We start from the raw sequence: 26,551 nt of genomic DNA, 5'->3' as shown, positions 1-26,551 counted from the left end.
ACACCGTAAAAGTAATCCATATTAATTAAATTAAATCCAAGTCTCTTGAAGTGACATGATCGCTTTATATGATGAATATTTTTAATTTAGGCTTTTATGCACACACAAACATTGATCAGTCTTATTAACTTAGAAATATTGTTCATGAAATGACATAAGTGGATAATTTCAGGCTATGGTGTTGATAATGTCGTGTGGATCATGTGCATTTAACTTGCAATTTAGTGTAGATAATGGCATGCATCATGTGGATTATGTGGATTTATCTTGCATATTAAACTGGTATCATTTGACATCTATAATACACCTGCACACATTTCAAGATTGATTTCTGGCAAACCCAGCAGCATATAGACCACCACATCATCCCAGTGCTGTCATATTCATTAAGACATGCTCTTTATCACTCTAAGTAATTATTACAGACAAATAGGGTGATCTGGGACTGGGCAGAAATTAAAGGCAGTTAGATCTAGCATGTGTCAGGATCCCAATGGAGTCACTTATTTAACAAGCTGGAGCTCTTTTTTTCAGTTACTAAACAAAGGTGATGAGGATGCGTTATTAGAAATGGGTTAAATGTTTTTAATCAGGACTTCAACCTGAAATTTTCAGGAAACATATAAGATTTAGGAGACGTTTATAAAAATGGGAATTGAGCGAGGGAATTGAGAAAGGAGAAATGCAATAAACTTTAAATCAAAGTTTCGTTCCGAGAGTTCATTTGGGAAATACCAAATGTGTCACTTCGTACTTTATTATTTTCTGTCTTAAAATGGCTGCATGGTAAATGTTCTTGCTCAAAATTGTATTGAAGCTAAAACATGTAAACCAAAATATTCTGTTACTACATGGATTTTTTTTTAATCTTTAACAGACATTTAGAAAAATAGACATTTACTATTTTTGAAAGGAGCATAACTTTTTGAGGGATAGTGAAAAGCAAAATTATTCCCTTTTGAGTGAACTTGCAGTGCATCAAAGAAGACACAATAGGAGAATGCCTCTGTATAATTGCGTCTGAAGGACAGTATGTGTGAAACTAGTCCAATCTTGACATAGCATGTGACGGTTATATGGTGGCAGGTCAGGCTGGAGCATGCCTGCACACTATGGCCATCATGCAGACATACCAAGCTGACCTGCTTAGAATTAGATAGCTGGTTGAGGGTGGAAAAGTGAGTGCTTCACTGTTTAAGTTCGCTGAATTCGGTGTTGCCGCGGTCATTCCCTGTGTGCTCCGGCACTGGTGATGGGTCCCATTTCTGAAAGAGCAACACGGGTGTGTTTGCGTCTTTTTCAAGATGCCATTCCATCCGTGCGTTTCTGGGTGCGGTAGGGTTCTGTCCCCCTCTGAGGGTCACAAGAGTTGTATCACGTGTTAGGGCTTAAAGCAGAGGCAGCTCTTGTGGATAAGTCATGTTCCCATTGCGGGAATATGACTGTCTCGGTGTTGAGGTCGAGACTCGCCCTCGTTCGCGAAGGTGGAGTCCCCATCCTTAGGCTCCGCTCTAGTGTCTCTTCTGTGCTACCTTCCCACAAGAGGCCTGGAGTGCCGTCTGGGCTGGGTGACCTGAGGATTACAGTGAGGGGTAATCCGCCCGGCAAAGCCCCGTGGATCGCTCACTCCTCTCTTACACCGCAGCCAGTGGAGCTCCCCGATGAGCATGCTGGTCCCTCTGGGTTGTACCGACCAGCCGCCGTCTTGTTCGGGGCCCCTCCAGAGGACAGGATGTCCATCGCAGCATCGGAAGGGGAGCTGGGCACTGGAGATGATGACTCGGCTGCACTGCCTCCCTCTGGGAAACCAGTGTTGTCCAGCCGGATCCAGAGATGGCAGCTATGCTCAAAAAGGCCGGCGAGGGTCGGTAGGGCTCGAGTCGAACCCCCCACCGTGTCCCGAACTGTCTCGGTTGGATGATTGGTTTCTCGGACCGGGTCGGTCTGGTTCTCAGCCCGCTGCTCCGGTACCTTTCTTTCCTGAAGTGCATGAGGATTTGACAAGGGCATGGATGGCACCTTTCTCTGCCAGAAATCGCCTAAATAGTTCCTCCCCCCTCACTACCCTTGATGGGGGAGCGGTGAAGGGTTACGAGGCTATCCCTCCAGTGGAGCAGTCTGTTGCGATGCAGCTGTGTCCAGCGACTGCTACCTCATGGAAGTTTTTAAGTTTTTGTCCATTCTCACGGGCAAGGCTTACAAAGCCTGTGGGCAAGCCGCTTCCTCTCTGCGTGCCATGACGTTGCTTCAGGTCCACCAGGCCCAGGCATTCATGAACATGCACGAGGGTAGCCCAGACCATGAGCTCATGGATGAGCTCCACACTGCAACTGACCTCGCCCTCCGGGGCATGATGTCCACCCTTGTAGTCCAGGAGTGTCATCTCTGGCTCAACCTGGTGGATATGAGAGAAGCGGACAAGGTTCGATTCCTGGACTCTCCATTTTCTCAGGTTGGGCTGTTCAGTGACGCAGTAGAGAACTTTGCCCAGCAGTTCTCTGCCGCCCAGAAGCAGATGGAGGCCATCCGGCACATCCTGCCCCGACGGCCTCCTGCTGTCTTCACCCGTCCGTTGGTGGCAGATCCTCCGCCTACTCGTTGCCGAGGGCGCCCACCTGCCGCCACCTCCGCTCCCGCTGGACCGTCGCAGCAGCGTCCACCCAGGTCTCAGCGCGGAGCCGGCCGCAGAAGGGGTGCCCCGCCCAGTGATGGAGGGATGCTCTTGGAGATGGTCAACAACCCATACCTTCACCTGTAGTAGGACTGGGTGAAGTTTTTGTTTTTTGTGTGTGTCTGTTCCGCCACTGGTTCCCAAAAAAGCGGAGCCAGTGGCATCCACATATTCAAAGAAAGATCCATTTCTCACTTCCTGGGCCCCAAGAGACCCAGCAGACCTACTTCGGGCCGCCTCTCGAGCTGGGTCCCTGTTCTCACCCTCGCTGCCCCACCTCAGGTACGTCTGTGGTCTCCCTGGCCCCTGGCATGGTGTGTGTAAGCCTAAAAGTGCGTCCAACCGGTCCACCTGGCCCCGATCTGACCAGCAGACTTGGCTTGCGATTCATTTTGCTTGGCTTCCGCCCTGGCTCAGTAATATTCATCACACCTAGGTGTTGAGCGTTTCTCCTGTCCTGTGTGCGTACACCGCAGTCCTACTGGCGAAGTATGCGATGTAGCCTCTTCCTCCAGCCGATATGAAGACCGGTTTCTATAAACCTGTACTTCATTGTACCCTAGATATGTGGTACGTTGAACCTTGGACCTATCTTGGACCTGTGTCAATTGAAACAGGCCCTTTTTTGAAAGCCTCTGTTCAAGTTGCTAACACGGAGATGTACAACCCGAATTCCAGAAAAGTTGGGACGTTTTTTAAATTTGAATAAAATGAAAACTATAAGACTTTCAAATCACATGAGCCAATATTTTATTCACAATAGAACATAGATAACATAACAAATGTTTAAACTGAGAAATTTGACACTTTTATCCAATAAATGAGCCCATTTCAAATTTGATGCCTGCTACAGGTCTCAAAATAGTTGGGACGGGGGCACGTTTACCATGGTGTAACATCTCCTCTTCTTTTCAAAACAGTTTGAAGACGTCTGGGCATCGGGTTTATGAGTGTCTGGAGTTTTGGTGTTGGAATTTGGTCCCATTCTTGCCTTATATAGGTTTCCAGCTGCTGAAGTGTTCGTGGTCGTCTTTGACGCATTTTTCGTTTAATGATGCGCCAAATGTTCTCTATAGGTGAAAGATCTGAACTGCAGGCAGGCCAATTCAACACCCGGACTCTTCTACGATGTAGCCATGCAGTTGTAATAGCTGCAGTATGTGGTTTTGCATTGTCCTGCTGAAATACACAAGGCCTTCCCTGAAATAGACGTCGTCTGGAGGGGAGCATATGTTGCTCTAAAACCTTTATATAGCTTTCAGCATTCATAGTGCCTTCCAAAACATGCAAGCTGCCCATACCGTATGCACTTATGCACCCCCATACCATCAGAGATGCTGGCTTTTGAACTGAACGCTGATAACACGATGGAAGGTCTCCCTCTTCTTTTGCCCGGGGGACACGGCGTCCGTGATTTCCAACAAGAATGTCAAATTTGGACTCGTCGGACCATAGAATACTTTTCCACTTTGAAATAGTCCGTTTTAAATGAGCCGTGGCCCACAGGACACGGCGGCACTTCTGGACCATGTTCACATATGGCTTCCTTTTTGCATGATAGAGCTTTAGTTGGCATCTGGAGATGGCACAGCGGATTATGTTTACCGACAGTGGTTTCTGGAAGTGTTCCTGGGCCCATTTAGTAATGTCATTCACACAATCATGCCGATGAGTGATGCAGTGTCGTCTGAGGGCCCGAAGACCACGGGCATCCAATAAAGGTCTTTGTCCTTGTCCCTTACGCACAGAGATTTCTCCAGTTTCTCTGAATCTTTTGATGATGTTGTGCACTGAAGATGATGAGATTTGCAAAGCCTTTGCAATTTGACGTTGAGGAACATTGTTTTTAAAGTGTTCCACAATCTTTTTACGCACTCTTTCACCGATTGAAGAGCCTCTGCCCATCTTTACTTCTGAGAGACTCTACCTCTCTAAAACATCCCTTTTATAGCTAATCATGTTACAGACCTGATATAAATGAACTTAATTAGTTGCTAGATGTTCTCCCACCTGAATCCTTTCTAAATTTCTTGCTTTTTCAACCATTTGTTGCCCCCGTCCCAACTATTTTGAGACCTGTAGCAGGCATCAAATTTGAAATGAGCTCATTTAGTGGATAAAAGTGTAAAATTTCTTCGTTTAAACATTTGTTATGTTATCTATGTTCTATTGTGAATAAAATATTGGCTCATGTGATTTGAAAGTCTTATAGTTTTCATTTTATTCAAATTTAAAAAACGTCCCAACTTTTCCGGAATTCGGGTTGTATTTCCAAATCCTCTGTCCCCAAGGTTGGTCTGCAGCGTTCAACCTAAAGGACAGTACTTCAGATCTCTATCCTTCCACTCCACAGGCCATCCTGTGTTCTTGCGTTCGAAGGTGCGAAGTATCAGTACGAAGTCCTACACTTCGAGTGCTACATAGCCAGTTGGGTCTTCAAAGTCAACTGGGAAAGAGTAAACTTGCCCACAGGTTGAGGATCTCTTTCTACTTTGGAGGGTAACTTGGACCAACGCATCTCTTAACAAGAGTATGTGTCAGGTCAGTGTTCTTAAAGAAGTGAGGAAGGGTCCCACTGAAACTTATTCAGAGGCTCCTGGGGCATATGGCAGATGCAGCCGCAAGGCTTTCTCCATATGAAGACCGTTTGAGCACTGGCTTCTCGGCCGGGTCCCTAGGTGGCCATGGCAGAGCGGCACGCCCTGTGTAACAATTACCCTAGCCTGCCGCCAAACCCTCAGCCCGTAAACAGACCTTTTGTTTCTCCGGGCAACTAGTGTCCACCATTACCGGCTGAGGGGCCACGACAAAGGGCATGCAGTAACAGAGGTCTGGGCGCCCTTTGACTGCATTGGTTTCAAGTACCTCAAGTTGCTCAGTTCACCTCGCTTTGAGACACCGCTGCTCAGCGAGCTTGTACCGGTCTGAAAAGACAGCATTGCGACCATTGAGTTACACTCCCCTCGAAACTAATCCAACTCGCCCGCCACCTCCTCCTTGGAGTCAGAAGCTTCTGAGATCGCTTCATTCCACGGATTACTGCTGGCCTGCTCAATCGTGCCACTTACAAGCCTTACGACAGCTGTGGCCCAGGGAGAGTGGAGACTCCACCCCCAGGCGGTCCAGCAGTTTGGGACCACTTCGAGGCCGCATTGCTACATCTGTTGCCCCTCCGGACTCGTCCCTCCACCAGTTGATCTTTCTCCTGTCTGAGTGAACATTCCTAGACACAGAAAAGATTCTGGCCATAGCTGACCCCGGGGCCCTCACAGAAATGTGTTTCCCAGTGAGCACAAGGCACCGCGTTCGGACCCTGGAGAGCTCCGGATCTGGTTCTAAAAAAGAACGGGACGAGGAGGTTCTGGTTACTACCGCAAGAATTATTATGCCGTAGAGACCATCACTCCTGTGAGCACCCTCTCAAAAATGAGGCTTGCCCCCCCTTAGAAGTGGAACCTATTCGTTGAACAGAATCTTCTCTCCGTGAGGAGATTCCGAATGTATTCGATCACTTCAGTGTTTTCTTCCAGCTAGATGGGTTGGAGTGAGGCTGTCTCTTCCACCCTCAAAATGTATGTTGCCTCTGTATTGACGCACATCATGATGCAGTAGGGTGCAAATCTTTGGGAAGCACAATTTGATCGTCAGGTTCCTGAGGGGAGCAATGTGTCCTGGGAATATTTACCCAAGTTTCCTACCTCTCTTACGGGACCAGGTGGTGAGCCTGCAAGCGCTGACCTGGAGGAAGCAGACCCAGCCCTGGCTTTTCTCTGTTCCGTCCGCTCGGTTATATGCGGTTATATGTGCACAGAATGCAAAGCCTGGACCTCAGACCAGCTCTTGTCTGTTATGGAGACCAGCAGAAAGGAAGGCTGTTTCCAAGCTGAGGTTGGCCCACTGTTATAGTGGTTGCCTTCACCTTGGCGTGAAATTTCACAAGATGCACGTGCCCACCTGGGTGGTGAGCTCCTCCTAAGTGAGAGTATTGGTCCCTCCTAGGCGTTGACACAGAACACAGAATGCCTCGCTGAGCAGATGTTATTTAGAGTTGTGGGCTGGGCGACACCTATCACATTCGCTAGAGAACTAGGCTATGTGTTGAAACGCTGCCTCCCGTGTGCTCCCTTCACATGAAGCTAGTTTCATTGTAAGCTCGGTTCGAAGTGTCTGCTTGCTATACCATTCCCCTCCTATGGACTGGATACGTGCGCATTCTTGATCCTGTTGAGTTCCCCTTATTAACCGAACCTTTTCGAGTTCCTCCCTACCCTTCGGCAACGGACGTGGCAGAACGTCCGAAGTCAGGCCTATCACTCGTATGCACTGGTGGAACCTGTGTTAGGCTGGGTCCATATGTTGTGATCCCTACGGCAATCCCATATGTGTATTCTTCCACGGTACGGCTCCCTCCGGCGAGCCCGTGTCTTCCCTCCCTGTTCTGTTGATCCTCCCCCATGTTACTCTGCCATCTCTGTTCTGTTGATCCTCCCCCCTGTTATAGACTGAAGTCAGCCCAGTGACATTCCATATGTGGTACTGCCCGGTCATCTGCCCAGTCCATATGTGTACCTTCCACATGTTACCTTCCTTCAGGCAGGATGTGGCTTCCGCAGCCTCTCTTCCTTCCTTGATAGGGTATGCTTTCCCAGTGGTCCTGTGGAACAGCAGTGACTTCCCTGGCCTAAGCCCTTCCATGTCCGCCTCAAGATGTGGAGGGATCAGGAGGCTTTTGTCTACGCACTGGAAGGTGGCAGCACTAGTGGCGTTTTCAATGGTGATCGATTCAGTCGATGTCGACTACATTGAACGTGAACGACTGAAAGGGAACGTCTCTGTTGCGTATGTAACCCTCGTTCCCTGAAGGAGGGAACGGAGACGTAGTCCCTTCGCCACTATTGCTAGACCCCCGCTGACTCCGAGTTACGCTCGGCTCCTCAGCGAAAAAGCAACTAGTGCGTGTATTTATAACCGCGCCCATGGTGGACACAAGTCACGCACGCCAAATTCCATTGGCTTGTTCAATAGTACGTCGATTACATCTCCATTCCCTCCTTCAGGAAACGAGGGTTACATACGTAACCGAGAAGTTTACTAGTTTACTTCAATTAAAAGATCACACAGACCAATTTGAGAACCAGGCACAGAAACATTATATAAACCAACAGTACAAACCAAATCAAATGTGTGACATTTTGACTGTGTAGGAAAATCAACTTGCTGTACGAAATTAAAACATTCGAACACTGTGAAAAGTTTGCGTGATTCTTCATAATCAGTATCAACGTGTATATTGAAATCACCAAGTAGTAAAACAGAAGAGGACATAGCACATGTAAGATTTAACAGTTCATTCAGTTCACTGATAAAAATAGAGATTTTGGTGGACGATACAGAGGAATAACAAGCATTAGAGTTTAAACGAAAATTTTGAGAACTAAATTTTCAAAAGTCAAAGTCTCATAAAAATCAACAGTCTTTACTGAAATGCTGTTGTGGTAGGCAGCAGCCAGGCCAACACAACGTTGGTCAAAAAAGTACATTTAAACACAAACTGACCACCAACCTTGACTTTGGTTTGTCACAGATTGGAAGACACAGGATTGTGGGATATCAAAGGCAGCAAAGGATACATCTACACTAGCTCCAAAATCGATCAGATGAACAGATGATCAGATGAGACAGGAAGTGAAGCTATTTGATTTCGGACATAGGAGTAATTTGCGGGTGGGAGATGTCCCCACCAATTTGTGACAGAGTCGATATTGTCCCCACCACTGGAAACACCAGTTGACTAGCAGAATATTAATTTAGTTCATTTGTTAAATAAGAGGTGATCTGGCTCTGGAATATGTTTTTTTTTTTTTATCATGCTGAGTGTTCGTTGCCACTGTTATTAGGCTCCTGCACAGTTTTCACACAGACGAGCTCTTCAATCTATCGCTTAACGCCGTTGCGGAGACTCTATTCATTATAGTGAAATCACAAAACAAAATACACACAAACCTGTCCCTGCTCTTGATATACAATCAATGATGAACATCTATTATTTTTTATTTATTATTCCAAGTTTATGAGCTTGCGATAAGCCTAATCTGTCATATGCATTCTTAAGCACCTCTACTAGCTCACATTTCAGCCGCTTGTGTGCCAGCACGGACTGCCATGCCACAGCAACTGGAGAAAAATTACATTTAATATTGAAATAACGAAAAACGAGAGCAAAACATTCATACTCATTTAAACAGAGTGGATGCTATCTCTCTCGTTTCAGATATGCCAGCATGAGCAGGTGTTTAGGGATACAGGTGTGTGTAATATACCTCAGGAGCACGGTTCTCATTCACAGCGTGCTGCCTGCATTGATCCACTTCACCCTCAAATGAAGCATTTACCGTTGGAGATGACACACAAATATTACTTTTCATAATCATACTACCACTGGGAAGCCCACTGGACCTGGAAGTAGGAGAGAGAAAAAAATGATGTTCTGTTGTTTTCCCCTTGACATCAATTCTATATTCACTTCCTGTTTAGAACTGCAGCGGGTTGAGCAGATTAATTAACTGATGATAGATTGACAGCCTGAGTGTTGTGTGGACTCCCGCTTCGCAAGGCCATCGCAACTGAGTGTAAATAAAGCTAGATTCTGACAGCATGGCTGTCAGCTAAGGCTGCAGATTCCTCAGTGTTTGCTGCACTGCCTTTACTGGTGTGTATGCAGGGATGTGTGACGTGAGGGTGGGCACATTTCACAACACGAGCTTAGCAAACACTGACTGAAGCCATTGGATTAGTATCATTCCTTTTTTTAAGTGACTTTTTTATATATTTTTGCTCCTTATAGCAAACTAATACCTTTTAAACTAATAGATATCCCCATACTTTCCCAGTTGATTGAGAATTGCAAAAAAAAAATTGTATTACAAGTTTTCTGAAATGTTATGTTTAAATATGCAAAAGATGTATCATCTAATTAAATATGCACTCATTTGCAGACACAAATCTGAACATAGGATAAAGCCAGTTTCAAAGTTCTTTGCCTTTTTTTTTTTTTTTTTTGACATATTAGAGTCAAAGGTTTCTCAAGGGGGATTTTGGATATCCCTTTTTATCATAGAATACTGTCAGAAAAAAATGACCTTTAAAGATATGTACTGTAATTTAAATCTACAGACGCACATAGATGTATAGTGCTAAAAGATGCACTTAAAAGTGCATTTTGGATGTTTTCTTTCCACTAGTCTGGAAAAAAAGCACTTTATGAAAAGCTAAAAAGCCTAAAATATCAAAATTGACAAATGCATAGAAGTGTCTCAAATATACTTACTCTACCTATTAAAAGTTTCAGGTCAATAAAATATATATTAAAGGGGTAGTTCACCTGAAAATGCTCCATCATTAATAGGTAGTGCATTAAATTGATCAAAAGTAACCCTAAATACATAATAATGTTACAAATTAATTCTGATCTTTTGAACTTTCTATTCATCAAAAAATGCTTAAAATGTATTGTGGTTTCCACAAAAATATATAAAGATAATATAATCCACAAAGATTATATTAGAATGATTTCTGGAGGATCATGAGACACTGAAGACTGGAGTAATGATGCTGAAAATTAAGCTTTAGCGTCACAGGAATAAATTACATTTTAAAATTTGTTTAAAAAGAAAAGAGTTATTTTTTGCTGGTTGGCTCTCATGACTTCCTCCCTGGAGTGACGGTGCTATGCTGAAATTTTGCTACCAAGCTGTGTGATTGCTGTCGGATCCAATATAGCTTTTAACTGCCTCATCCTTTAATAATAACCTTTTTTAATCATATTTTCAACAGTTTGCCCTAATATATGCTGAAATGATCAAGGATTTTATACTTGTCATTAGTTCTTCTGGTAGAATTAACATGATCTTACTTTCACTGTATTACCTCACTATGACTGGTTGTGTGTTAATGTTTCAGGTTTTCAGAATGAGCCATTTTTGCTTAGTTTCTATTATTGGTCGTTTTTCCTTTGGAATGTTCCGAAAGTTCATGGCACATTTTATTTATCTCAGAAGATGATGGAAAAAATTGATTCCTCATGATATAGGAGTCCTTTAAATATTCGTTTGGTTGCAAATTAAGCCTTACCTAAAACCAAGACGTGATAATCTTTGATCAAATTAAAGCATTAAATTTAGTCAAAGTGGATTAGTTGGGTTGAATAAGTGTAAACATTTAATCAATGCTATATGTGAGGTCGTTTTTAATAAAATGTGTTGATGTGGTATAAAGTGAAGAGGCTTGTGTTAAATCTGCTGGCATTTCAGATGGCTAATGTGATTCAGACGAGATGACTTAATTAATCTCTTCCATCTGCGGTACCACAAGCACACTGCAATAATCAGGTCGAATAAGCTGTATGACATTTCTTATTAATGTGAATTTAATTACCGAAGAGTTCATATTTTAACAGAGATTTTTAGATTTTTTAGTGCAGTTTATTACAAACAAGATTAAACATGAAACAAAAACATGGCGTGGCATGAAAAACTCAAAAACAAGGACAAGAACATGAACATTATGCAGCACAACAGTTTTCAACATTAATAAATAATAAGAAATATTTCTTAAACATCAAATGATTATATTAGAATGATTTCTGGAGGATCATGAGACACTGAAGACTGGAGTTATGCATGAAATGTGGAGGTAACAAGTAAAATATATATACTTTTTATCTCTTTTTTTAATTATTTCATTATTATTTTTTCTTCGTCAACTCATGGTTCGCCCAGGGTATCATGAACTCCAATTTGAGAAACCTTGCTCTATGATGACATATTTCCATTTTGGATCTTGGATAACAGACAAATATGAACAGAGTTTGTGATAGAGATGCACCGATATGAAAACGATAACCGATAATTCTTTATATTTGAAAGCCGATAACCGATATATTGACCGATAAATCTAAATCCAAATTTTTATATAATTTTTGAGAGCCTGATTTAAAAAAAACAAAAGTCTCACCATTAAAATCCATGTCCCAAGGCAAGCACACAATTATGATGTTCTCATTATAATTTTAGGTAGCCTATATGAACTTAAACATATTTTCCTTTTTGAAGTGATTTCAACGAACAGTGAGCATCTGAAGTGTCTCACTTATGGAAATAATCCATCATTTATCAGCTTTAACATATCGGCCAACTTTTCGGGCGATAACATATTGTGGTCGATATATCGTGCATCCCAAGTTTTTGTGATATTTTCACACTGCCTTCTGAGAAACAATTGAGATACTTTGTGAAAAATAAGTGACATTTAGTATTACGAAAAATAATATACTTTACAAGAATATATTTGATTGTGAACTGAAGTTTTTGGACACTTAATTGCATGCATTTGCAATTAAATGAAAATTTATTATAGTTTAAATTCATATTAAATGAATGTATTATTACTGCTGAATCTTTTTAAAAGTTTTGTACCTTTTTAAATACTGGATACCACCTGAAGATTGAAATATAAAAGTTGAGCAAAATCTTGATATTCATCATAGTGACATTCTTCTCCCTCTGTAAGTGCGCCACATGAAGCTATTTTCACATACTGTACTGTGAGATAGCCAATCACATTTAAAGCAAGTGAGAAGTGAGAGAATGACTTACCAGGTCATTGGCATGTCAGACCATTAACCTCAATCTGAGCTGTCAGAGAACTGAACCCCCAAAGCTCAGTGAAATTACATGGCAGTGGAATACAAGAAGAAATTACACCAGGGAAAAAGAAGAGAGAGACATCTGAGGATATTAGGGTTCTCTTGAGGCTAATGGAATAGTTGTCAGATTGTCATTGTGCTTTAAATTCAACGTTTGTGCGGCCATTCAAAATATCTGTGTATTTGAATGTTTGTTTGTTTGTGTTATATGGACAAAAACTATTCTTCAGAATACCTTCTTTTGTGTTCCACAGAAAACGGTCAGTCATACAGGTTTAGATTTACATGAGAAAGCATAGATGATGACAGAAGTTTCATTTTTGGGTGAACTATCCCTTTAAATTCAAATGATGGTTGTCATTTAAATGATATTTTGAGGGTTTTGATATAGTTGATATGTCCTTGTAGATCATTCAGATTGTTTGACTGTGATGTCCTCCATGAAGTGCAAAGCAATAGATGTGTCATAAAACACTCAAGTACATCAGTATATGTGTAGTAAATGTGCATACATTACAATGCATACTTGGGCTGCCAAAAATAATAGTTTTTCCCAAAATAAAAAATAGTTCCATTATTTACTCATCCTTAAGCCAAATTTAAAAGCAGCATCTATATCAGATGGATGGATGAGTGAAAAAATTCATCAGAAATATTATTTTATTTTCCTAAAGACAGGAACAATATTTCAATCAAGACCGCTCTCGACATAGTTTTTGCATGTTATTGAATATGTCAGATTAGGGCCACATTTACACATAGCTGGGTATTTAGAGAAACGAATTTCCCCCCTCCCCCCGTTTTCAATAATAACATCGTCCACACAACATCGGTTTAAAAAAAGTTGTCATTTACATTAACCCTCATAAATACCCCGTCGAGCGCCATCATAACTATATGCCAAAATGGGCGCTCGCATGACGTTAAGCATTTCTGCCGCATAATGTGACGTTTGAGAACCTAAAACCCCGTTTCTCCCAGTTGACACGGCAACACATAACCGGCGTTATCAGAAATCTCCACTTTGGAGATAAGTCTTTAAAAATAATCATTTTCTGTGATAAAAATGGGGTTTTCGTGTAAATGAGAGGCTAAACCGCAGGGAAATATCTGCGTCTTCCCTTCGTGTAAATGGGGCATAGATCTGCTACATTGTTGCTGCCGAAGTGAGCCTGTACGATATGCATAAAAAGACATATATAAATCCCGTAACAGACATAGGCAGGTGGAGCTGGGGAGGTGGAGGGTTTCAGAGGAACTCTCTGCAGGACTAGCCTACATCAAACACTGAACCAGACTATTTAAATGTTGAGCAAGCAATCTCATTGGCTGCAGGATCAGCAGAGGCCAATCAGCTTGTGCCATGCGGTGATGATGTGATTGCTTGCAGATTGCATGTAAACCCATCAGCCTTTGCTCTCTAGAGTTTTATGACTGAACTAGATATTTAGACAACAAAACACATGCCATTGTATTAACCTAAGAATAATAAGTGATTATTACGGAAATAAACTGATGAATGAGGTTTCCTCTCTTATACGTGTATGAGGGAAATCCAATCAGCTGATGTGTTTGACTGCCGCTGATGAGAATGCTACGCTCCCTTCTGAGAAGATATGTTTGCATGTCAGTGATACTGGGCTGAGTCTGGCATCTCATGAAACACAACTGCCTGCGTTTCAGGCTGGATAAGCCTAAGATGTGAAATCTTTTCCCAATCACCTCGGCAGTTCCCATGGCGACGGGGTCCTGTGGGTTGCAGGTGAAACTGATATAAATAATGGGGCCTATTTTAAATCCATTGAAAAAAATCCAATGCAACAGGTTTAGAAACGTACATGCGACTCATTATTTAGAGGGGAAATTAAACAAAGTTAGAACGCATGCATGAGACGGACACATTTTGCTGGCACGACGAGCACTGTTGTTGTTTCGCAATGAATTAGTTTAGCAGACATCTTGTCACTGGATGTTGCAGATACTGGTGATGCAACATTGTTAGAGATACAGGAGAGATTGTAATGTCATATATGGGACATTTCAGGTTCCCTTGAGAGGAATGAAGTGTGCAATTTACCTGCTTAATGTCAACTACATGCAGTAGAGTGTGTGTGCTGGCTGTCAGATTGTCATCTTCAGGTTTAGTGTTGCTCTAAACTTTGCTAGTTTGCTGCAGTATGTCTCATTCTGCCTGCAGGCACTGTAGAAGCAACTTGGGGGCTGAAATTGCTAACTGCAAAACTTTTTACACCTAAAATGACCCTAGAATGGATCTTTACAAAGCCATTTTTTTTCTTATCTAAACTGAGAGCCAGAGTCGTATTGAAAGGGGAAAAAAGTATTTGAAGAACTACATATAGCACAAGTGAAATCACTTTCCTGAGTGTTTTCCTATCAGTCCTTTACTGACCTCCTCAAATGTCGGACCTTCTTCTTTTAAAGGGATTGTTCACCCAAACATAAATATTCTGTCAAATTTCACTGTCCCTCGTGTTGTTCCAAACCTATTTGACTTTTTTTCTTTCTTATGTTGAACATAAAAGAAGATATAGTTTCTAGTTCATATAATAAAATACAATTGACTTTCATTATACAGCTGAAACATTCTTTAAAATATTCTTCTATTCTTATTATAATAATTCATATTATAAATATTCTATTCTTCCCTGTTTTTCATATACAGGTTTGGAACGACATGAGGGCGATTAAATTATGACAATTTGGTAACATTTTAGTGTCCTTGTTACATGTTACATGTACTTAACTCTAAAAAATGCTGGTTTGTTTTAACCCAATTTTGGGTAAAATATGGACAAACCCAGCCGTTGGGTTACATTTTTTAATTGCATATTTAGTCCAACGTTTGAGTTTGTCCATATTTGACCCAAAATTGAGTTAAAACAACCCAGCATTTTTTTAGAGTAGTAATAACTAAATTATGTATAAATTATGCAACTAACCCCAAACCTAATCCTAACCTGAACCCAATAATATGTACAATATTACTCAGCACTATGATTACACTGTAACAAGGACACTTTAAAATAAACTAACCAAGAATGTTTATTTTTGTGTGAACTATGCAAGCTGAAAATGTCAGTGTTCCTTTAATAGGAATGACATTTTTCCATTTGAACAATATCTGCTATGTCATGGGTTTGGGAAGGCCAGAATGTTAAAGGGTGCTACTGTTCATAGATATTTTAAGTCCTCAGAAATTCTTGTTGATTCAGGACAGGCTATATTTTCATGAAAAGCATAACTGCGTTGATACAGGCAAAATCTGTGTTTGCCTAGGGAAACTCACATTGATTATCACACTATAGCTCATTAACCTGTAGATTCACATTCTTTATCTAACAAAGACAAAACATATTGAATCAGTGTGTTTCGTGAGTAGATTATATATCTGAAATTTTTTTTCTTTTTTCTTTTTTTTCTCTGTAAATTGAGATTTTTGTGTGAAAGAAGTATTGCATTAAATAAGGTAATGGAATTCAGGAATCCAGGGCTCATCGAATTCATTCACAGTTTTTGTATTTTTTATAATTCTGTCGAACAGTTTGAGTAATTTCTCAAAACCCCCCATTGCGGACAACAAGCTGAGCCTAATTGCAATATGCCACATTGCTCTTATATATTCTATGAACATGAGAGTCCTGAGACATATTTATATCTCAAACGGGATTCTGAGAAACCGCATTAGTTCAGCGCTGGCTGTGAATATCTATAATAATAACTCCTCATATTGCTTCCTGCTGATCTTCTGTGTACAGAAAAACCTTCTTATTTAGAAAAAACTACTTTGAGAATATAAATTAGGCTACTGCTCTCAGCAAAACTAAATGCTAAACGAAAGAATGAATATGCGGCAAGTTTGTGGAAGCGTCAGACATTTCTTTTGTGGTTCTGTATTATTGAAGAAATTTCAATTTAATTTAAAATAATTGTGTCATTATTTACTCATCCTCATGCTTTTCCAAATCTGTATGCTGTTATTTATCAGTGGAAAACGCATTGATTATCTTCCCTGAAGTGAGTCAGATTGTGAAAAAACAACATTGGTTTTTACATGTCATAACCAAAACGGCTTAAATTTCCGTCTTTCACTCTCACAAACCTATCATATAGGTTAGCTATTAGTTCTTTTTGGAGCTTGATAGCCTTTTCTTTTTTCTGTCGAGATGTTTATTGGGAAAAACTCATCTTCGATCACCAAAATAACACATTTAAATGTTTTTTTTTCCCATTGAGAATAATTTCTTCATGCCTGAAAATAGCTTGAATGTAACTCTACACCCCTGCTTCATTTAGTATACGCAGATCCATCATGCAGATCTGCGCATACTATGAATTTAACCATGAATATGCATGTTACACTCAATCACAAGAGCTCGGACTATTGATCCACTCGGTCAGCTTTGACAATGACACACACAATGAGCACATTGACAAGTGGAAAGAAATACTGGTTTAATTTAGCCATATATGTTTAAGTGGAAGTGTGAATTATATAGGCTCATACAGGTCAATGTATCAGAATGGTAATGCATTTTATGTATCGCTCTCTACGTCGACACGTAACGGTAATTAACATGATTTGTCTTTGGCTTGACTACGTTATCAAACAGCTAAAAATGTGTTGCTTATGTCACACTAAATATTTTCCCATTCTTGGGTTAGGAACATGTTACATGTTACAGCCAAGCGTGCCGCACAAGCCTTCAAAAGTGAAGCCAAAACGTCTCGATCGCCCCCCGGTGACCGGTCCTAGTATAGGTCATAAGCCCCGCCTCCCCATGTTATTCAACGGGACGTGAGACCAACTAAATAATTAAATTACACTTCACATATCTTTTTTCTAAAGATAGTTTCTGTCATGTACTGTAGTTTCTATCACGTTGATGTAATTTCAAGGGTTTGTTTTTAAAATAAGTTAGTTTTTAGTTAGTTATTTGATGCTAAAAAAACGGTGCTGTGACATCATGATTGACAGCTGTGATTGACAGCTTCTCTGTGCGAAGTAGTCACTGAAGTACTAACGGACTTTTTTTCATAATGTTGACTATGTGGTTAGTAGTTGTATTTACCTTATTTTAACGAGGTACTGCAATCAGCAGACATCATTGGAGATGAACGGAGCAGACAAGGCCACTTAAGAAAAGTGCAGGGCGTGTGCTTACGATTGATTCAGCGAGAGTGAGGGCGGGGCCTTGATTTCGCGGCTTTATTTCCTGCTCACGACTGCGCATGACTGGTCCCGAAAACGCTACTGCGCAGACTCAAGTTCCAATATGTCAGCGCCATATCGGGACACTGGCGGCTTCAGTTCTCTCCAATGGAAAAGAGCAAAGGGGCGTCGTCCATCTTTTTTTACAGTCTATGGTTACAGCCCTTGAAACACGTTATTTCAAAATGAAAACATCAAGTTATGTTAAAGAGTAACCGTTTCGGGTCAATTTAACATAAAGGAATCACATTTGAACCGGAAACCTGATCCAATGGTGTTGAATCAAAATAAATGGTTTAAATAAAGTGAACAGCATCAAAAAAATCATCATAGAGTCAGCCAGCCTTCTAACAATATGAACATTTTAGAACGTCAGTGGAAGGCATATAGTTCATCATAACATTGTAATATACATCATACACATAATTCACCCGCTATATTGCTAAATGTACCTGATTTTTCATATCAACAGAAATAGGGATAACCTGGCTTCTCTTGAGACTCCTGCTTCGCAGCATATATGGATGATATGCTAAAGCTCGCGCCGTACGTTGACAGTATTGGTTACAACATGTTTGTGACGTAGAGAAGCGATTTTAAAAAAGGGCAGATCTTCAGATCTTTTTTTCCACTGCAGTTTTAAGGAGAAAATACTCAGCAATGGTGTTGACTTATGAATTTGCACATGATTTGTCTTAAAGCATATTAAAACACCACATTGTAACGTGGTGCGGTGAAGGCAGATAGGAGGCTGGATCCAAACGCAGTTTACACGCTTTATTTAAACAAACTATAATTCAAACAGAGACTCAGAACGTGGAACAAGAATCTTTACACTGGGAAACCAACACTCACGTTAATCCTGAAACATATAACAACTCACAAAGACAGGGCAGAAACACAGGGCTTAAATAATCAGGGACAAACGAGCTAGACAGGATAACAAGGGGGCGTGGTTAACAAGAAACACCTGGGATAACTAATGGACAAGACAGGGAACCACTAAACATGACAAGACACAAACCCACATCGTGACACACATAGACATATAAGCAACATTTAAAAACTTGATTTTCACCACAGGGGGGTCTTTACTCTTTAGCAATACAAATTTCCATTCAAATACTTATATTATATTTGACCTCTTTCTCTTTCGCCCTTGTTTAGAAATGGTCTCAAATTGAAACATTAGCATTTTGCTGCTTTTACCTCTGAGTGATATTCTAATGACTTTCCTAATAATGTATCTTAATTATGTTTGCTTAGAATGATTCCTGGGGTATGAATGGTGCTTTTGAGATTCAGGTGTAAGATTTGGAATACACTTATTTTAATGAACCTTCCAGAAATTATAATGAAAACTGTCTCTGAGTTATGTTTGGTGGACTTCTGAACTATTGGGATGATGGTCTTCAACATTAGCTGTCATGAAGAACCAAATTATTCTGCACACGCTGCCTCTGTTTATCTATTACTGATGGAAATGGCATGCATCTGTTCGTCAAGTGTGACAAACAATTACATTTTCTACCATCATCGTTAATCCGTCCCTGGTGTATTGTAGTGTAGTATAAAACAGTGTGCAATAACAACAACATATGATTATATTTATTAAAAACATAAATGGATGCTGCCTTAATGGGAGATTAATTATCCCTGTAATTAATCCCCTATCCCTGTCAACTCTCCATGCCACTGATCCTGTTATGAATGGTATTTCTTTTGTAATTTTCCGGCTTAATCAAACAATGGTGGGCGGAGTTAGTGTAAATAGCCTCTGCCAACAAGTTGGGCTGTTTGCACTTGGTGTAAATAGACACTGTTTAAATAAATAAATATATATATTTATATAGAACTAACTAGGAAACTAACAAGCAAACACAACTCGGTAACGCTTCCTTTTACAGTCCTGTTACCCATGTACTTACAATTTACTTATTATAGTAATTATTATTACTGGGTAATAACTAGGTACTAACCCTGAACCTACCCCTAAACCTACCCCTAACCCATGTACTTACCTTATATTAGCCAGTACTTTCTAGGTAAGTACACGTAAGTACTGTACTGTAAAAGGAAGCGTTACCCACAACTCCTGCAAACCGTAACAGGGAAAAGAATGAAAACGAAACCAAAACAGAATGACTTCGATTCTATTCTATTCTTTTCTTTATATAAAAATATCAGTTTGATTTTTCTGAAATATGTAAGGTAGTGACATCAATATTGTTGACAACACAGTTCAAACTAAATCAAGTTTTATTTCTGACAGTCTTTATTTCATTATGCTTTTTATTATAGATCTTATAAAACAAAATATAAATATAAAACAAAAGGAAAGTCATTTTTATGGACCAAATGTAGACTGAATATAAAATATCAGAAAATATTTGTTACTGTAGATAAATGAATTCAATATTTCATATATTTATTATATTTAAATAAATACATTATGGATAGTTAAAGCCATTTCACAAAACATCTTTAAAGAATGACTTCTTTCTTTCTTTCTTTCTTTCTTTCTTTCTTTCTTTCTTTCTTTCTTTCTTTCTTTCTTTCTTTCTTTCTTTCTTTCTTTCTTTCTTTCTTTCTTTCTTTCTTTCTTTCTTTCTTTCTTTCTTTCTTTCTTTCTTTCTTTCTTTCTTTCTTTCTTTCTTTCTTTCTTTCTTTCTTTCTTTCTTTCTTTCTTTCTTTCTTTCTTTCTTTCTTTCTTTCTTTCTTTCTTTCTTTCTTTCTTTCTTTCTTTCTCATCCCAAGTGAGAACAGCAGTTTAGCCGGATTTGTTCTGAACAGCAGGGCGTCATATACGCTGATAGTGGATGTATATGACTCATTCACTCGAACTAAGCCCAACATGTTAAGCTGGCTGGATATTCAGATCCCCCCCCCCCCCTTTTTTTTAGAGAAGTGTTAAACTGACTGTGGGATGGGGGAGAAAAGCAAGTTACAGGTACAGATGTTGTGTGGAAATAATCTCCGCTAGAAGTTTGTAATTGGTTGTTGGAGTTTAAAATAAGCTCTGACTACAGGTAACTCTCAGAAGTTCAAAAGGTATAAGAAATGACAGCGATGTGAAGAATGACACAGAAAATGCTGTTTGGGATTCTCTTGTGTCTTCTGTAATTTCTTCAACTTGTTGCTATGGTGAAGCAACCTTCATTAGTCTGTTTGAGAGGAGAAGAAAGCAGCATCTCTGATGAATACAGAATGTTATAATTGGTGCTGTTAACTAACTCGTTACCCTGTGACAGGAAGATATAAGGTTCACAAAAACATGATACATGATGTCTGCAGCCTTCGAGCTCAGATCGAGGCAGAGGTGAAGTGTTGGTTCTCTTACGAGAGTATCTCTCGTACTGCGTAATAGCTTACGCTCGGGGAAAACCTCTTTTCCACGAGATATTGAAGCCAAAAATTATCCTTAATTTTTTATAATGTAAAACGCTTTGCAGCAGCAAGCAGACACAGGCGATACAGCTCGCGCGCCTATTGGCTGCTCTTGCGGCAAATGCAGCAGCCTATCGAGAGAGACTCTGCGTGACGTAATGACCAATGGGGGCAACTCGCGCCCATATCGTCACGTCCCGCCAGAAAGGGCGTGGTCTCACTCTATAAATATGCTCGTTAGGCTGGTACAAGCTGATTTTCATCTTTTCAGCGAAGCACACGCATCGCTGGATCCGGAGTGAGAAGCCGCGCCGTCGAAGCAAGCCTTTCAGCGGGACGAGCTCTGGAGTCGCTGGCCTCGCCGCCTTCAACTGCCGTACCTGCTGCGCTTTCCGGCGTTCTATATCCTTTTATATCACTTTGTATCCTTACTCTGCTGAGAGTGTTTGCTCGCTTACTTGACGCGACTCACACTTCTCATCACAAAAGAGCTGCGTCTTTTTAAAGATGCCATCCTGTGGCTCGTGCCGCGCCACACTTCAGCGACGGGGACTGTCACGTCATCTGTGTGTCCTGCCTGGGTGAGGATCACACGGCCATCGCGCTCGCTGACGGCGGATGCCCTCATTGCGAGCTTTTGCCTATGGTGACTCTGAGGACTCGCCTGGCATCATTCTCCGAGCCTTCACCGCAGCCCGCCGTGGTGCCGCGCCGCAAGAAGCGCCGCAAGAAGCGCCGCGCCCAGCGCGCTCCCGAGCTCTCTCCAGCTCGCCAAAGCTCGCCGGTTCGCCCGCCAGCTTCGCCGGCTTCGCTCGAGTCGCTCACTGACGGACAACGGCCGCCGCCTGCCGCCGCGTCCGTCCACGAGTTCGACGAACCCACCGAGGCTTGTTCTCTTCTGGCATCTGATAGCGAGGATTGGGCGAGCTCCGTGGATCTCCCCTCCGCTAGCGTTTCCCGCCAAACCACTGGTAAGAGAGCCGGCATTGAGACTGAGCTGATGCGTCTGCTCTCTCAGGCCGTGGAAAGCATCGGCCTCGACTGGGAGGCGCCCGCGCAACCGCCGCGCGAGTCGTCAGGGAAACGGGCCAGCATCAAGACCGCGAGCCCTAAAACCGCGGCTAGCTTTCTTTACGTTATAAGAAATCTACCCCGCCCCCCATGGGCGTGCGTCACCGGCAAATGAGAAAAGAGTGTGTTTTAGTCCCCGCCGAGGCCGGACTAATCTCCATTTCTCAAACATTTCTCAGCTCCTAGTTTGAGCGGCTGAAAATGTCATTATTGCAGCAATGAGCCTGTTGTATAACACGCACACCTGCATACAAACGCCGACACACACAAAACTGTGATGACACTCTCTTATCTGCTTGCGCTAATGTAGTTCTCCCTGTGGCCCAGTGGCAGAACCCGAAGCCTTCGCGCGAGAGACCCGTGTTCGATCCCGGCTCTCGCAGCAGATAAAAATTTAGTCTCGCCGTGGCCAGACTTCCACCGAAACTTTCCGCTCGTTCAGTTCCAGAAAATGCGACTGTTCCAGTGTATTTTGCAGTAAACAAGCTGGTTCCACGGCCCGCTTGCCTGCACATAAAGGCCTTTTCCACGGCGACCCAGAAAAATAATGTAATCATTGTATTTCTGGTTTTCCGGCCACAGCCGATGGTGTTATAAGTGTAATAAAATGCTTCACAGCCCAGTGTTCATTTCTACACACAAACACAGCCCGCCACGGTACAGGGCTCGCACAAATGAAATCGACGCATGTCAATTGTGCATTAAATGTAGTGAATGTGCCCACAACCCAGTGCCCACAAACACTACCACGGTTTCTGTAAAACGAAACCAACACAAGTCATCCTAGCCTCCTAGGAAATCGACGGTGTTTCAGTCTCGCCGTGGCCAGACTTCCACTGAAATTTTCGCTCGTTCAGTTCCAGAAAATGTGACTGTTCCAGTGTATTTTGCAGTAAGCAAGCCAGTACCATGCCCGCTTGCCTGCACACAAATGATTTTTTGGTATTCCGGCCACAGCCGATGGTGTTATGAGTGTATTGAAAATGCCCACAACCCAGGGCTCATTTCTACACACAAACACAGCCCGCAAAAATGCAGGGCTCGCACTAACAAAATCGCCTCATGTCGATTGTGCACTAAATGTAGTGAATGTGCCTACGTCTCAGTGCCCACAAACACTACACACCACATGTCCCACGGGTTCTGTAAAAACGAAACCAACACGCATTCAGTCAGCTCAGGCTGACGGTGTTTTTCAGTGCAGTAAATGTGCCCGCTGTCCTGCGCCCACATTCACTCACAGACATGTTAAGCCCCACGGGGCTCACCCCGCTCTCTCTCCCTCAGCAAACTGCTATAAGGGTTTTGAGCGCGGCCAGGCTGCCCGCCGCGATCGGCGCGCCCCCCGCCTCACACACTGTAAACACAGTGTCTGCGTTACAGCACGCCGGAGCTCCCTTGCCGTCACTATGTCTCGGCCAGAGCCCAGATCTCATTCTACCCCTAGCTATTCACGCGAAAGTGTGGGCACAGCTTCCTGGGGTATCAGAATGGGTGCTGAACACTATAAAAAGAGGCTATTCGCTACAGTTCGCTCGACGTCCCCGCCGTTATGCGGCGCGCGTCGAGACGACGGTGAAAACGAAGTATCTCATCTACTTCGAGCCGAGATAGCGAAACTACTGAGCAAAGGTGCTATAGAACCTTTATCTCAAGCTCAGAGCAAAGGGTGCCTACACAGCAGATATTTTTTGGTACCGAAAAAAGATGGAGGTGTCAGACCCATTTTAGATCTGGCCTGTCCCTAGCACCTCGTACATTCACGAAGTGCATGGACGCGGCGCTCGCACCCCTGAGACTTCAGGGCATGCGAGTCCTGAACTACTTGGACGATTGGCCGATTCTAGCTCGATCACGATCGGAGCTCATAGAACACAGGGCCGCATTACTCGAGCACCTCGAGGAGCTGGGCCTCACAGTTAATTGGGCGAAGAGCTCACTGTCTCCCAGTCAGAAAATTTCCTTTCTGGGAACAGTGTTAGACTCGCTATCCATGACGGCACGCCTGTCACCAGAGCGCGGACTAAATATTCGGCGCGTCGCGAAATCCTTCCGCCACGGCTCGATAGTTCCGCTCAAAAGGTTTCAGAAAATGCTGGGGCTGATGGCCTCAGCGGCCTCTGTACTCCAGTTGGGCTTGCTTCGCATGCGCCCACTGCAGATGTGGCTGAAAGCGCGGGTTCCACCCAGGGCATGGACAGCGGGTCTGTTTCGCCTCAGGGTCGACCTACAGTGTGTTTCAGTTCTGGAACCTTGGAAAATAACCGACTGGTATCAGTCAGGTGTGAGTCTGGGGACCGCTTCGAGTGTGAAGGTGGTGTCTACGGACGCCTCCACCTCGGGGTGGGGAGCGCTGCTCGAGGGCAGACCGCTAGCTGGCCTGTGGCCAGAACGGGAAAAGCTCCTTCACATAAACTGCTTGGAGATGATAGCAGTCGACAAAGCGCTACGGCGTTTTTGTCCCCAGGTAACAGGCCACCACGTCTTGGTCCGGTCGGACAACATGTCAGTGGTGGCATACATAAATCGCCAGGGCGGCGTCAGGTCACGAAACCTTCACAGGCTGACGGAACGCCTCCTGGTCTGGGCTCAGCACAACCTGCTCTCACTGAGAGCAGCGCACGTGCCTGGTCACCTGAATGTGGGACCAGACAGACTGTCCAGGAACAATGTTCCAGCAGGGGAGTGGTCGCTGCACCCGCAGACGGTCCAGCTGCTGTGGAAAACATTCGGCGGAGCACAGGTGGACCTATTCGCGTCCCACGAAAACGCTCATTGCCCGAAGTTTTTCTCGAAAAGCAAGGACGCGCTGGCTCATGTTTGGCCCCGCTGCCCCCTATATGCTTTTCCTCCTGTCTCGCTCCTGCCTCAGGTGTTGGAACGAATCAGGGAAAACGGATGCCCAGTGCTGCTCGTAGCTTCGCTCTGGACAAACCAGACGTGGTTCCCTGCCCTGATGCAGCTGACCAGCACTGCCCCATGGCCTGTACCATTGAGGAGAGACCTCCTTTCTCAGGCGGAGGGCTCGATTGGCACCCTCGCCCGGAGCTGTGGTCCCTGCACGCATGGGCCATCAACGGGTACCCGCTAGCCTCCCAGAAGGAGTGTTAAACACGATCGCGCAGGCTAGAGCTCCGTCTACCAGGCGGCTCTACTCCTCGAAATGGTCTGTTTTCTCTGCATGGTGTCAAGCCCAGAGTTTTTCACCTGTGGAATGCGGGGTTTCGGAAGTGCTTTCCTTCCTTCAAGAGCTACTGGATAAGGGCAGGACCCCATCCACGCTCAAAGTATATGTGGCGGCCATAGCAACGTTTGCAAAACCGGTGTCTGGCCAGTCGCTGGGGAAGAACGACTTAGTCGTGCGTTTCCTTAGGGGAGCTCGGAGGCTAAACCCTCCCAGGCCCCCTTCAGTCCCGACGTGGGACCTTTCCACGGTCCTGGAGGCCATGAAAGGCGCCCCGTTCGAGCCAATCCAGCTGGTGGACATGAAACACCTGTCGTTCAAAACAGTGTTTCTCATGGCTCTCGCTTCAGTGAAGCGCATAGGGGACTTGCAGGCGCTTTCAGTAAGCGCGTCATGTATGGAGTTTGGGCCTAATGACTCGAAGGTCATTCTCAAACCTAAGCACGGGTATGTGCCGAAATCCCTCAATACACCGTTTAGGGCCCAGGTAATTTCCCTGTCCGCCCTTCCGGTTCTCAATGAGGAGGAGGACGCGAGTCTCCTTTGCCCCGTCAGGGCATTAAGAGCTTATGTGTCGCGCTCGTCTGTTTTTAGACAGACTGAGCAGCTTTTCGTTTTGTTTGACGGGCGCTCCAAGGGACTTGCCGCCTCAAAACAGAGCCTATCCAGATGGATAGTGGATGCCATTGCGCTCGCTTACACTGCAAAGGGCCTGCAGTGCCCCTTGGGTGTCAGAGCGCACTCCACGAGAGGCGTGGCCTCTTCGTGGGCATGGTCTAGCGGCGTTTCCCTGCAAGATATCTGTACGGCCGCGGGCTAGGCCTCGCCGTCTACATTTATGAAATACTATAACCTGGAGGTACCCGCCTTACAAGCTAAGCTTTTGGCGGTCAAAAAATTCAGTGCTATCTGCCCCGCTGTGCGGCCCAGATGCTGAGTTTACTGCAGCCCCATGAGTGTTGACACACGTATGGCCACCCAGATCAGGCTGAAAGCTTTCACCCTGGCTGCGCGTTTTATTGTCATATGATAGCCCCGCTGGGTGCTATTTTATAAGGAATGACGCTTCCAGCCTCTCTTCCTCCACTCTATGTGAGTTTATGGTGATTATGCACTATATGAGCCCTGGGCTTCGGCCCCTGGGACTTTGGTGTTGGATCCATGTACGCACGGCGTGTTGCATTGTGTTCCCCTAGCGTAAGCTATTACGCAGTACGAGAGATACTCTCGTAAGAGAACGTACTCGGTTACTAACGTAACCTCGGTTCTCTCTAGAGAGGGAACGAGTACTGCGTATCTTGCCGT

At 43.4% G+C, this 26,551-nt stretch overlaps 1 protein-coding gene across 2 annotated transcripts in view; it reads left to right on the top strand.

Moving 5' to 3' along the window:
• ak5 (adenylate kinase 5) overlaps positions 1-26,551 on the top strand; it is a 104,957-nt gene that overhangs the window by 35,355 nt on the left and 43,051 nt on the right. The gene's annotated exons all lie outside the window — the stretch shown is intronic.

This window comes from Rhinichthys klamathensis, unplaced genomic scaffold, assembly GCF_029890125.1.
Source record: "Rhinichthys klamathensis goyatoka isolate OS25496 unplaced genomic scaffold, OSU_Roscu_1.1 h1tg000011l_1, whole genome shotgun sequence".
Taxonomy (NCBI): Eukaryota; Metazoa; Chordata; class Actinopteri; order Cypriniformes; family Leuciscidae; genus Rhinichthys; species Rhinichthys klamathensis.
Note: the sequence above shows the minus strand (reverse complement) of the source record. Positions and strands in the feature narration are given on the sequence as shown.